At 34.6% G+C, this 14,701-nt stretch overlaps 1 long non-coding RNA gene across 1 annotated transcript; it reads left to right on the top strand.

Moving 5' to 3' along the window:
• The first annotated feature begins 611 nt into the window (after nucleotides 1-611).
• Nucleotides 612-1,318, top strand: LOC109049979. The gene is made up of 3 exons (XR_002011177.2): nucleotides 612-672; nucleotides 783-1,100; nucleotides 1,261-1,318. It is a non-coding gene; the product is annotated as an uncharacterized LOC109049979 (long non-coding RNA).
• Nucleotides 1,319-14,701: the final 13,383 nt, after the last annotated feature.

The raw sequence follows: 14,701 nt of genomic DNA, 5'->3' as shown, positions 1-14,701 counted from the left end.
TTCACTGTGTATGATGATGTTCTTGATGGGATAATAAAAAAAATAAAGAAGCACAACAAAAAAACTTTATCTCTGACCATCACAGACACCAGAACTGAACATGCTGGACGTTATAAACTACAGATATGTGTAGAGGGGAGCTATTCAAAAAGGTTCTCAATAAAAGCATTCAGTGTTTCTGTCTATGGTGAGTAGAGATCATTCATCCTGTCCTTCAAATATTCTTGTTTTTACCAAGTATTTAAATAGTTTTTAATTGTTCAATCATTTTATCGTTTGAGATGATACATCATGTAAACACTCATTTAGCACACTGGTTGAACTGAAAATATGATTGTTGATTAGATTTGTTCATATTTATCTTTATTCTCTCATGATTTCCAGCTCGTCTGCCTGTTCCTGTCATCAGCAGAGACTGTTCTTCATCATCATCATCATCATATTGTTCATTGTCGTGTTCAGTGGTGAATGTGGGCCATGTGACTCTCTCCTGGAACAAAGGAAACAGTTTAGTTGTCCAGCATCAGTGTGTCTGATCTCAGCATCAGACTCTCTCTCTACCTCTGGAGGTGGAATATCAGGATAAAAACAGCTACAGCTGTGTGCTCAACAATCCCATCAGCAACCAGACTCAACATCTGGACATCACTCAACTCTGTCAACCTTGTCCAGGTTTGTCAACAGATTCAAAGTATTTATTACTTTTGGAAACCATCAAACGATTGTGTTAATCTATGATGAACCTTTTTTTCTGTTTGTTCTCTGTGTGTTTGATGTTGCAGTTGAAGTATCAGTGATGGAGGGAGATTCAGTCACTATAAACCCTGATCTTACTGAAATAAAGGATGATAATGTGATTCAGTGGAAGTTTGGACCTACAACCACAATAGCTGAAATAATAGCTGAAATCAATAAACAGACCGACAGAATCACTGTATATGATGATGTTCTTGATGAGAGATTCAGAGACAGACTGAAGCTGGACAATCAAACTGGATCTCTGACCATCACAGACACCAGACATGAACATGATGGAGTTTATTACGCAGTGATAAATGGAGCAATATTGTCACTTCAATCTTTTAGAGTTTCTGTCTACTGTGAGTCAAGCTAATTTTTCCTGCCTTTCAAACATTCTTACTTTTATTAACTACTGTATATCCATGCTGAATTGTATTTTATTGTTTGAGATGACATATCATTTCATCTCTAGATGGATTCGATTTGTTCATATTTCTCTTTATTCTCTCATGTTTTCAGCTCGTCTGCCTGTTCCTGTCATCAGCAGTAACTCTTCACAATGTTCATCATCATCATCATCATCATATTGTTCATTGGTGTGTTCAGTGGCGAATGTGGGTCATGTGACTCTCTCCTGGTACAAAGGAAACAGTTTATTGTCCAGCATCAGTGTGTCTGATCTCAGCATCAGTCTCTCTCTACCTCTGGAGGTGGAATATCAGGATAAAAACAGCTACAGCTGTGTGCTCAACAATCCCATCAGCAACCAGACTCAACATCTGGACATCACTCAACTCTGTCACACATGTCCAGGTACAGCAGAGCTGATATTAGTTATGTCGGTGCTGATATTAGCGTTTATTGACTGAGCTGATCTCAGTTCAATGTTTTTATTCCTCAGACTCTGAACACTGTTGTGGTTCTACTGAAGCTGTGATCCGATTGGTCCTCTCTGCTCTGGTGGGCGTGGCTACTGTCATTCTTCTGGTTTATGACATCAGATCCAGAAGAGCTGAACAAGATCAAGAACAAATTCACACATCAGGTACATGATTGATGTTATAATATCTCACAAAACTATTTAGTTTATTATTTATTAATCTTCATTTATTTGTAATGGTCTTGTATATTCACATACTTTAGGGTGGCCTGATTTCCACTCTAGAAGATGATTTGAGAACAAACAGCAATGTATTCTCTATTAATGCTTAAAAGTAAATGTTAGTGTATGTCATGATAAATACTGATTATTACAGAAAATTGCATTGCTAATGCTAGATTAATTAAAATGACATGCTTTACTTTTTTTCCTAATCTTTCATATTTGATTGGAGACTTTTAAAATCATTTCAAATCAGATTTAAAGGTAGTGTACTGTTGTTAATATTACTGTATATTGTTAAAAAAGCACTCTCTCCTTTAATTTTTAGTGCAAATTTTTCAGAAATCCAGTTTGAAAAACCTATTGTTAATATTTTCTCTTTTCTACAGCTGTCCGTTAGTCATCTGTATCTGCCTGCGTTTACTGTATCAATAAAGTTTTCTCACGCTAAGGTTCAAGAGTCTCCCCGTGTTTTATTACATTTATTATGTTGAGCACCTCCTGGAGAAATACTAACTATATGTTTAACAGTTTTGCAGTGCACCACATATGAAGATTCACATTACTTAAACATAGTTTGTAAATGTTAACATTTTTTTCAAGCTCATTAATTTTCTTTTTTTTCTGTCCACAATAATAAACCAACAACTTCTCTAGTATCTCCTGTAACCTAAGAACATGCTTATTTTGGAGAAGTTATATATGTACTTTATGTAATATATTATAATAAAATAGTTTTAATATACTGAGAACACAATGAAAGCAAACTGACAGAAAAATCCAGACTCGGCAGGTGACAAAGTTATTTATATACTCTGATATATAATCCTGGAAACAATTTCTAGACAGTGCACAACAACATCCACTGCAGACACAGAAAAGAATCACAGCAGGTGCATACAGGTATATCCATATAATAAAAAAACAGTAAAACTTAGTAGAGTATGAGACATCAGCATATCACTGAATACGGTTTCCTCCAACAGAGCCAATGCTTCAAGTTCTTACTCGTTGTACACTCTTAAAAATAAAGGTGCTTAAAAGATTTTTTCACAGTGATGCCATAGAAGAACTATTTTTTGGTTCCACAAAGAACCATTCAGTCAAAGGTTCTTTAAAGAACCATCTCTTTCTTAACTTTTTAGAATCTGAAGAACATTCTATCGCCACAAAGAACCTTTTGTGAAACAGAAAGGTTTTCTTCAGACAAAAAAGTTCTTCTATGGCATTGTGATGTACCTTTATATTTAAGAGTGTATGTTGTCTTTCTTTTGTTTGGTCTGTTTACGGCTGGGACCAGATCACGGCTGATTCTCCAAAGGCTCTTTGAACTCTTTCTCTAATTGAATGCTTTGAAATCAGCATATTAGAAATGATTTCTCAAGGATCACATGTGACACTGAAGACTGGAGTAATGTTGCTGAAAAATTAGCTTTGTGCCACAGAAATAAATTATATTTAAAGTGTTTTAAAAATGGAAAAAAACATTCTTTTAAATTGCAATATTTCACAATATTACTTTTTCCCCTGTATTTTTAATCAAGTAGATGCAGGCTTGATGACACTTTCATAATGCTGCACAAATTATCAAAAAATGGTAATAGCCTATAATAAAAGTCCTTTCACATCACGATTTCGCCAGCCTAAACTTCACATAATAGGCCTGTAGGTGGCACTTGGGCTTCATTAACTATAGTTTCATGAAATAGTAAATGGTGTATTAATATAACTTACAGAAATACAATTGAATAGTATACTTCTTACCATTTTCACGACTTTGTAGTCATTTAGCATTAATTTTTTTCAGTGATGCAATTTGATTTATAAAATGAGACAAACCGCAGATCCAGATCGCTCCAAATATGTAAGCACGTTTGTCCATGTAATTTTCAACCGATTTATGAATGAGAACGGAAATTGACCGCTCCACTTCACATGTCCAATGAAATTTTAACTTGTGCCAGATCATGATTGGTTGGCGTATTATAGGCTACATGACAAATGGGCATTGATGACTTATGTAATATTTGAAACTATATAATATATGGAATTTTAATTAAATCGTCACATTAACTTTGATTATTGATTATTTTTAAAAAAAAATTTTTATATTGTTTGGTTTATTTTTTCCTTCTGTCGACCCATAGGCACTCACTGAAAGAACAGACTGTGGAATATCAGTCAGTCAAACAAAACGTACGCATCCCATAGCACTGCCTCAGATTGACAGATATGTAAAAATAAACAGGAATTTTCAGACTTTTGAGCGATTAGTTACTTATTTGTACACATTGTCATAATTATAAGTCAGATGCTTTTTGTTTTATTGACCACAATATCATTGCTATTTGTCAGAGAGGGGCACTTTTGAATAATTTTGGAAAAGGGCAGGGGCTTGACCCCCCAAAGTCCACCCCCCACATGCCTGCACTGCAGCACTGTCCCCCACCATCGTTTTGATTTTTTTTAATATAGCAATAAAAATCATTTAGTTCAGTTAGAGACCAGACACTACAATTAAAGGTCCACGTGGCTGCTCAATTTAGCATGCCGAACAACACTCGCATGACAGATAATATTTTATATATCACGTGAGGAGAGTGAGATTGTCATGATTCAGCTACTGTGGAGGAACGAGGAGAACATAATGAGGAGATGAACAGGACACAACCGGAATCAAATCAGCACAATGAGGACATGAAAAAGAAAAACCAAATAATCATAAGCATGGAGTATATGGGGAAGGAAAACACAACACAAGACAGGAACAGAATCTGACAGAGGTGAGACAGACAAAAAGATGGCGGAAGCTTCAGTTCAGAAATGAAGTGAAAAAGCACCTATTTAAAAAATACTTTGGATTTTTAAAAGCCTGTTGGTTTCTGCCATGTCAAATCAAAGGTGATTTTGGAAGTTTTATTTTTTTCCAATTCTTATTTATTTGGTTCCACAGTGTTTGCTGATTTTTATTTTATTTAATCTTTGTGTGATTTATGTTTTATTTTACATCAAGGTGTAGGCTATGCCATGGCTCCAAACTTTCTTATTTGTTTTGCTAATAAATGTTCTACATTTCTTATTTATTTGGTTCCACAGTGTACTGGTTTTCAGTTTTGGCTTCCTATTTAAACTTAACTTTTTTGTTATTTTATAAATCATATAATGAGCCTTTAATTGCCCACATAGCCTCAAGGGTTAAAAGCCAGTTGGCTTAAAAATAACCCAACAGTTGGGTTAACTATTTACTTTTATTCATGAGATTATTTTAATGAATAAAATACACAGTTTTCAAATACAGATTAAGTAGAAAGTTTTAAAAACAGGTTTTAAGTTTTAAATGACAAATGTACATAATATTGGTGAGCCTAGTATTTAATATAATGTGCACAATTATATTGAATTCAAAATACACGAAATGTGAACATGCAGAACACATGGCAAACAAATGTTGACGTACAAATATTCAAAATACACATTAAATTCAAAAAACAAATATACACAAACAATATACATAAATTCAAATAAATGTTAAATTCAAAACACAAATATCCACATACAGTACAAATATTCAAAACAAATGTGCACATATGGTTTACCAATTCAAAACCTACACAGATGCATGTAATACACATATAAACAGATGTGCACATACAGTACAGAAATATACAACCTAAACATTTGTGCACATACAGTATACAAATTCATAACCTACACAGATGCACATAAAGTAAGCTTTTAAAATACAGATGTGCACATACAGTACAGAAATATACAACATAAACATCTGTGCACATACGGTTATACAAATTCAAACCACAAATGTGCACATACCAGTATACCCAAAAACTACACAAATGTGTACACCAAGAACATACCTTTATACTTCAAGACATAAACATATCCTTAATAAAAAAAATGCTACAGTGGTCACCATATGCATTGTGTTATAAACACCTTAAAGGGATAGTTCACCCAAAATGAAAATTCTGTTATTAATTTCTCACCCTCATGTCGTGCTAAACCCGTAAGACTTCCGTTCATCTTTGGAACACAAGTTAAGATATTTTTGATGCATTCTGACAGCTCTCTGACCCTCCCATAGACAGCAAGGGTCCTTACACCATCAATGTCCAGAAACTTAGCAAGGAGATTGGTAAAATAATCCATGTGACATCAGGGGTTCAACTGTAATATTATACGAGAATACTTTTTGTGGGCAAAAGAAAAAAAATAATGAGTTTATTCAACAATTTGTCTCCTCCGTGTCACCCTAGTGCCATTTTGGACAGTATCCACTCAACGCAAACAGAGTATGCTGTGTTCCAAAGATGAACGGAGGTCTTGCGGGTTTGGAACAACATGAGGGTGAGTGATTAATGACAGAATTTTCATTTACAACATGCATGGCTATATAAAACAATTATAGCCTATGTATGTGTTTTTTTTTTTTTTTACACTTTCAAATAATTCTGATACACGGACGAATGGCTTGTTTTACGCTCTGTTGTAGGAGTAACGTTATGTAAGTTTGGGGCGCTGGTACGAATTTCTGCTAAAAGAGCGGATTGCCTTACGACTGTGCTCTTTCGTCTGAGTTTTGAACTTCTATAACAGAAAATTCAGCGAATTCCAACGCTTCTCACTGAATCTGGTGTCTGTCGCATGACTGATGTGTGAGCTCGCTCGAGCAGCTTCAGTCACTGGTCCGATCCCATAATGCAGATGGGAGTTTTATTTACTCAAACATGTTCTGAGGGCAGAAAGGAAAATGATTGGTTTACAGATTCAACCAATGAAATTGAAGCAGAGGCGGAGTCAGGAAATTTGAAAGTGTAGATGGAATACTTCAGACAGATACGTTACTGACGCTTCGTGGGATGCATTTATTGCAAGGTAAGTTAATTTACAATGTATTTCCATGAAAAAAATGAACATCTCTAACATTTAATAAGATAATTAGCGAACAAAGATGCACAGAACAAATAATCATGGTCTAAATATAATATAGCATGCATTTTTATTTGACTGCTACATCTGTTGGTTGCACAACACGCTTTTCCAATGCTACAGCGACGTCTGTGAAACCAATATGAGCGAAAAAAAGAACTTGTTCATATATCCTTGACATTTCATCAGTCAGTTAGCGTTAGCATTAGCACTGCTCTCAGGGCAGGAATACTCAATATTCATATTACTGTTATTTTAATAAACTATGCGCTGCTCTCAGGGCAAGAGTAATCAAAATTCATATTACTGTTATTTTAATAAACTATGCGCTGCTCTCAGGGCAAGAGTAATCAAAATTCATATAATTGTTATTTTACTAAACTATGCGCTGCTCTAAGGGCAGGAGTACTCAATATTCATATTACTGTTATTTTTCTAAACTTGGCGCTGCTCTCAGGGCAGGAGTACTCAATATTCATTATTACTGTTTATTTTTAGGGTACTATGTGCTGGCAAGGAGCACTCAATATTCATATTACTGTTATTTTAATCAACTACGCACTGCTCTCAGGGCAGGAGTACTCAAATATTCATATTACTGTTATTTTTAGGGTACTATGTGTTGGCAGGAGTATTCAATATTCATATTACTGTTATTTTAATAAACTATGTGCTGCTCTCAGGGCAGGAGTACTCAATATTCATATTACTGTTATTTTACTAAACTATGTGCTCTCAGGGCCAGGAGTACTCAATATTCATTATTACTGTTATTTTTAGGGTTCTATGTGTTGGCAGGAGTACTCAATATTCATATTACTGCTATTTTAATAAACTATGTGCTGCTCTCAGGGCAGGAGTACTCAATATTCATATTACTGTTATTTTACTAAACTGTGCATGCTCTCAGGGCAGGAGTACTCAATATTATATTAATGCTATTTTTTAGTGTATTATGTGCTGCTCTCAGGGCAGGAGTACTCAATATTCATGTTACTGTTATTTTAATAAACTATGTGCTGCTCTCAGGGCAGGAGTACTCAATATTCATGTTACTGTTATTTTAATAAACTACGCACTGCTCTCAGGGCAGGAGTACTCAATATTCATGTTACTGTTATTTTAATAAACTATGTGCTGCTCTCAGGGCCCATACATTTGTTTTTTATTACAGCTGTCACTGTTTCATGTAGTTTTTCTTCTCTTTGCAGAATAGCATTCTTGGAAAAAGCAGAAGCCATCACTAGTCCCTTCTTAGAGAAAGGGAATCACATGAATTGCAATATAGCTGTTTGTTAATGTAAAAAGGTCTGCAAAAGTTTTCAGATCAAATGCACGACAAATAACGTTTTGTATCCTAAAAGTAAGAATTGATTCTGAACTACTGTGCTGAAATGAGTGTCAGAAACTCCAATCTCACTTCATGTTACCAGTTACCTGTTAGGTTTGTTTGCATAATGCCATCCTATGGACGTCACGGCTGTCCCTCAGACGTCTACTCTACTCTAATCTGCCCTCAATCATTGTAGTTGTAGCTGAGGCAAAAAGAGTACAGTAGGCTATAGAAATGGCAGGGTTTAAGGATGTATTGTCATTAAGAAATTTTCAATTTTGAGGGAGTTGAAATGTGATTTTTATGATTTTACTAGTAATTATGTTTGTTTACATTGCTACATTTCAGATGCTGTGCAGTGAGCTGTTCATTGATGTAATGTTCCTGGTTTGCAGTTTGCTTCACAAAAGAAAGTGGTCCAGGAAATATATGAAAATGAGGATGTTCATGATTCAATGTCCAAAAACTAAAGCCTTCAGGTAAAATAATGTTTTTGTTTTATTTATTTTTTAACTTATTTTTTTTATAATTATTAGTGTAAATTGAAACCAGAACTCTTTATGCATTTCAAATGCAGGAAGACATTGCAAACACTTCTGGAGACTTTAAGAAACTGCCTTTGAGAAGATATCTGGCAAGGCGACCTACAGTATGGCCTGGTTTAAAGGGAGCATGTTTCAAACTACAGCAGTTTAATGATGCATCTACCTTTTCCTGTGAAATCTTCCTGTGTGTTGTACATGCATTTAATTCACTGGATTTGTTTTTTATTTTTTAAAAAGAGATAGTAGTCATACTTATACTTGATAATTTTATTGTAATATTGGACCCGTAAACTGATTATTTTCAATCAACATTTAATTTTGTTCTTACACAAACAATCAACACAAAAAAAAACAAACAAAAAAACAAAAAAAAAAAAAGTAAAAAAAACAAACAAACAAACAAAAAAAAAAAAAAAGGCTTAATTTCCATAATTTAATAGCCTATGAGAACATTAAGTGGTTGCACATAGATTGACACCGGGAACGTTTAAAATCACATTTATGTGTCACCAAGTCAACTCAGGACTTCTCTCACAATTCAGATGGCAATTGTTATTCATATAGACATATGTAAAAAATTATTTACATGGCACCTCAGTGATAACTCATGTATTTGATGATTTATTCACAGTGGAGAAAAAAGATGTGAGATCATTATGAACCTAGGAATGCACTGCTGACATGGCCAGTTGCATAGTTGTCTGCTCTAAATAAAATGCCATACTCTTGGAATAAAAGATTTAAATGTAATACTAAACTATTTATTATTTATTTAAATCTCTATTTATTATTTGTTTAAAAATAGGAAAATAGACCCAATATAGCTGAAATGGTCCTTAATTTTTATCTCTCAAAATGATGGGTGTCATTAAAAATGTGGAGATTAGCATTAATAAGTAATGCCAACCTCTTATTTACATGAGGTAAACAAAGCTGCTTGGTTCGCATTTTCAAGTACGTAATTGTAGGCCTATAAATATTTAAAAATGGTATTGTATACCTGTTACTGCCATAATAATTACCCATTTCAAAGTTTTACATGCTTTTCTGGTCTTTTTTGTTCTTAACAAGCATCCAATCACTGTGATGGAGCAGTTCTGAAATAGTATTCTTGTAAACATTCTAGCATTTCAATATATATATATATATATATATATATATATATATATATATATATATATTATATTATATATATATATATATATATATATATATATATATATATATATTGTTTTTTAGGTAATATGCATGCAAAGTACAATAGTTAGTAAATGGTGTTAAACTGGTGAAAATGGATTTAAACGGTTAATTTTGAAACAATTTATTCTCAGAGATGTGGATTTGGACAGCAATTAAATTACCACATGACCTTGGTAATTCGGCCAGGGATTTTCATGGGGATGGTGGGAGAAAAAAACAGTGACATTCTGGATTCAGATGGCAGTTAAAATCAGATTACCCCGTAAATGTTGATAAATCGCTTATGTCCCCATGAGAACCATTTACCTTCCGAATTTGGCTATTATGTGCTTTTATCAGGTGGAACCAAACACACAACATTTTTCATACATCTCCATTTTTGCACCATTTTTTACTCAGCAGCATCAGATGCCTCTTCAGTGTTAGCTCCTTTGAATTGTCCAGGTTCTGCCAGCTCCTCCAGGTAACTGGAGAATAAAATAAAAGATCAATCAATAATGCAGAAATTGTCTATTGATTTATAAATGTAATGATTAAAAAAAAAAAACTGAATACTCTTAAAAATATGCATAAATTTACTAGCCTATATATATATATATGTCAATACTATATAGAACAAATTAAAAAATATATATTATCTATGCAGTGTAGACTACACTGTATATTAGACTACACTGGCGCTGACAGCCATGTTTAACGAATGTTGTTCATGACTGATATAATTTGTTGTTTAAAAGAATGAACAATGGTTAGGCTGTAGAGAATAGCACATAATGCACAAAAAAAAACAGTGATATGAATATCAAGTACTCCTGCCCTGAGAGCAGTGCATAGTTTAATAAATAACAGTAATATGAATGAGTACTCCTGCCCTGAGAGCAGCACATAATACACTAAAAAAATAACAGTAATATGAATATTGAGTACTCCTGCCCTAAGAGCATGCACAGTTTAGTAAAATAACAGTAATATGAATACTGAGTACTCCTGCCAACACATAGAACCCTAAAAATAACAGTAATATGAAGATTGAGTACTCCTGCCCTGAGAGCATGCACAGTTTAGTAAAAATAACAGTAATATGAATATTGAGTACTCCTGCAAACACATAGAACCCTAAAAATAACAGTAATATGAATATTGAGTACTCCTGCCCTGAGAGCACGCACAGTTTAGTAAAATAACAGTAATATGAATATTGAGTACTCCTGCCCTGAGAGCATGCACAGATTAGTAAAATAACAGTAATATGAATATTGAGTACTCCTTCCCTGAGAGCAGCACATAGTTTATTAAAATAACAGTAATATGAATATTGAGTACTCCTGCCAGCACATAGTACCCTAAAAAATAACAGTAATATGAATATTGAGTACTCCTGCCCTGAGAGCAGTGCGTAGTTTAGTAAAATAACAGTAATATGAATATTGAGTACTCCTGCCCTGAGAGCAGTGCGTAGTTGATTAAAATAACAGTAATATGAATATTGAGTACTCCTGCCAGCACATACTACCCTAAAAATAACAGTAATAATGAATATTGAGTACTCCTGCCCTGAGAGCAGCGCGTAGTTTAGTAAAATAACAGTAATATGAATATTGAGTACTCCTGCCCTGAGAGCAGTGCATAGTTTATTTAAAATAACAGTAATATGAATATGGAGTGTTCCTGCCCTGAGAGCAGCACATTATACACTAAAAATAACAGTAATATGAATATTGAGTACTCCTGAGTGGAGGCGCCACCCTAAAAAATAACAGTAATATGAATATTGAGTACTCCTGCCCTGAGAGCAGCGCGTAGTTTAGTAAAATAACAGTAATATGAATATTGAGTACTCCTGCCCTGAGAGCAGCGCGTAGTTTAGTAAAATAACAGTAATATGAATATTGAGTACTCCTGCCCTGAGAGCAGTGCATAGTTTATTAAAATAACAGTAATATGAATATTGAGTGTTCCTGCCCTGAGAGCAGCACATTATACACTAAAAATAACAGTAATATGAATATTGAGTACTCCTGCCAGCACATACTACCCTAAAAATAACAATAATATGAATATTGAGTACTCCTGCCCTGAGAGCAGCGCATAGTTTATTAAAATAACAGTAATATGAATATTGAGTACTCCTGCCCTGAGAGCAGCGCATAGTTTAGTAAAATAACAGTAATATGAATATTGAGTACTCCTGCCCTGAGAGCAGCGCATAGTTTATTAAAATAACAGTTATATGAATATTGAGTACTCCTGCCCTGAGAGCAGTGCTAATGCTAACGCTAACTGACTGATGAAATGTCAAGGATATATGAACAAGTTCTTTTTTTCGCTCATATTGGTTTCACAGACGTCGCTGTAGCATTGGAAAAGCGTGTGTTTACTCCTGTTACCACATAAACAGCTTTGGTGCAATCAACAGATGTAGCAGTCAAATAAAATGCATGCTATATTATATTTAGACCTTGATTATTTGTTCTGTGCATCTTTGTTCGCTAATTATCTTATTAAAGTTAGAGATGTTCATTTTTTTTTTTTTCATGAAAATACATTGTAAATTAACTTACCTTGCAATAAATGCATCCCACGAAGCCGGGTCAGTAACGTATCTGTCTGAAGTATTCCATCTACACTTTTCAAATTTCCTGACTCTGCCTCTGCTTCATTTCATTGGTTGAATCTGTAAACCAATCATTTTCCTTTCTGCCCTCAGAACATGTTTGAGTAAGTAAAACTCCCATCTGCTCCGATAATTGGTCCGTGCGGCTTTTCTAGCCTAAAGATTTCGGCGCCCTTTCACATTTCACCAGACATTTTTATTAACGTTAAGTAATACTTCTCTAAACGGTTTTGCTAGTCTTTCATCTAATGTTTTTATTTATTAATGCTAGCAAGCAAACGGCAATAGCATATTCATTTACAATCGATCCGGGGAAGAAAAAACTGACTAAAGGGAATTAAAACTTCATTTTTTTAAATAGTTTTTCGATTTAATTAATGTTTCAGTACACATTACTTAATGTTATAACAGTTATATACATCATAAAATTATATTAACATTATATTAACAGTTACTTACCTTTCATAATCAGGCAGGCTGCCGCTGATGTCCGCTGAGTCGCTGACTGGACCGTTAAAAATTTGAACGGAGTGAAGCGGGGAACCATATTTAACCCAACAGTTGGGTTATAACTAAAAATAAACCCAACGCCGAAAATAAATGACCCAACAAATTTTTAAGATAACCCAACACAATGATATGTGTAACCCAACGGTTGGGTTAAAAAAACAACCCAACGTTTTTTACTGTGTAGCGTCGTAAATATAGGCTGTTGCGAAGTTCCAACCAGGACCTTACAGAGAATTATGACGGATGCTGGAAACTGTCCACATGTCCTGCACATACAGTGCTGTTTTTTTTCCTTTAGGGAGTGGAATACAGAGAAAACAATGGCTCCAGAGAAACATCACGACCTGAAGCCAAAGCTCAAAGCCCAGGGAGGGGCCTCTCTGCTCACGTTATGATCGGAGCAGGAGCAGTGGGTCAGTTTACTTCTGTTGAAAACATTAACACTGAACAGAAGAGGAAGTTGAGGCCTACTGGAACTCAATGTTCAGAGTGAAATACTCCGCAAAGAAAGATCTACAGTAGATAGTCACACCCATCAACACTTAAAGATGTGTTATTTTCGCTGACGCTAGTTTGACTTCACTTTACTACAGAGCAGCTTCACATCAGCTCATCTCTCATTTTATTACTGAACCAGTTTTGAAGAGTTTGTCTTTTCATATTTGTCGACTGAATCCATTGAAGATGTTTGACAGATTCTGGTTCTGTTTGTGTTTGTGGCGTCTAGTTGGTGAGTTTGACACACACACACACACACACACACATATATATATATATATATATATATATCTTTCTTCAGATTCAGTGTTTGTTTTTCTAAATGTGTTTTATATAAAACACTGAAGCTCAAACAGCAGCAGCTTTAGTTTCAGTCGTGACGTGATTCTCATCTGAAGTAAAAGAGTTCTCTGTGTGGAGCTCAAATCAACTTCAGTTCCTGCATCTGGAAATCAGTTTTATTTAAAATCACCACAAAGATGGAATTATTAATTGATTTTGTTGTTTGGAAATGAAGTGGTTCAGACTGTAGGATTGGCGAAGGACTAAAGAAACGTTGTCAGCACAATTGTATAAAACTGTACATTTCTAGTCTGTTACCACCCACTGCCACTTATACCAACGATGGAAATAAGAGCAGTTAGAACAGCTAAATATGTGGGAGAGTGTTGCTATTGAGTGACTGTATTGTATTGCAATAGGTAGCACTTTAAAGTTAATATTGAATCAAGATTAGTTAGCACATAATTAATAATGGAAATGGTTTAATAAAAGTATTTTGTTATGGTTACACTTGAATTGATTACAAAATAGATGGAGGATGGTAAAATATAGTTAATTGTACCCAACATATATGTAAAATATTACCTGAGAGAGAAAGAGAGAGGGGGAGATGGAGAAAGGGAGAAAATAGAGGGCGCGACAGCAGAAACCCGAGAAGAGAGCGCAAGCAAAGAAAAGAGAGCGGGCTACAGTTACTTATTTTATCCCTTCCTTGAGCATGTGACTCAAACTGTGAAAAACCAAACTGAGACATTCAAACTGAACAATCAGCAGAATAAAGCTTCACACACTTGGCAAAAGGTGTGACAGTTAAAAGACCCACAGTGTACACACATGTTGGCCTACAGGCCTTGATCGATATCAGAACTTCTGTGCCTTCAGGAATGCTAAATGGCTCTTTTGTTACTCAAGATAGGTTTGGGACAGGA

The sequence above is a fragment of the Cyprinus carpio genome, unplaced genomic scaffold, assembly GCF_018340385.1.
Source record: "Cyprinus carpio isolate SPL01 unplaced genomic scaffold, ASM1834038v1 S000001224, whole genome shotgun sequence".
NCBI lineage: Eukaryota > Metazoa > Chordata > Actinopteri > Cypriniformes > Cyprinidae > Cyprinus > Cyprinus carpio.
The sequence above is the reverse complement of the archived record's forward strand: the minus strand, read 5'-3'. Positions and strand labels throughout refer to the sequence as shown.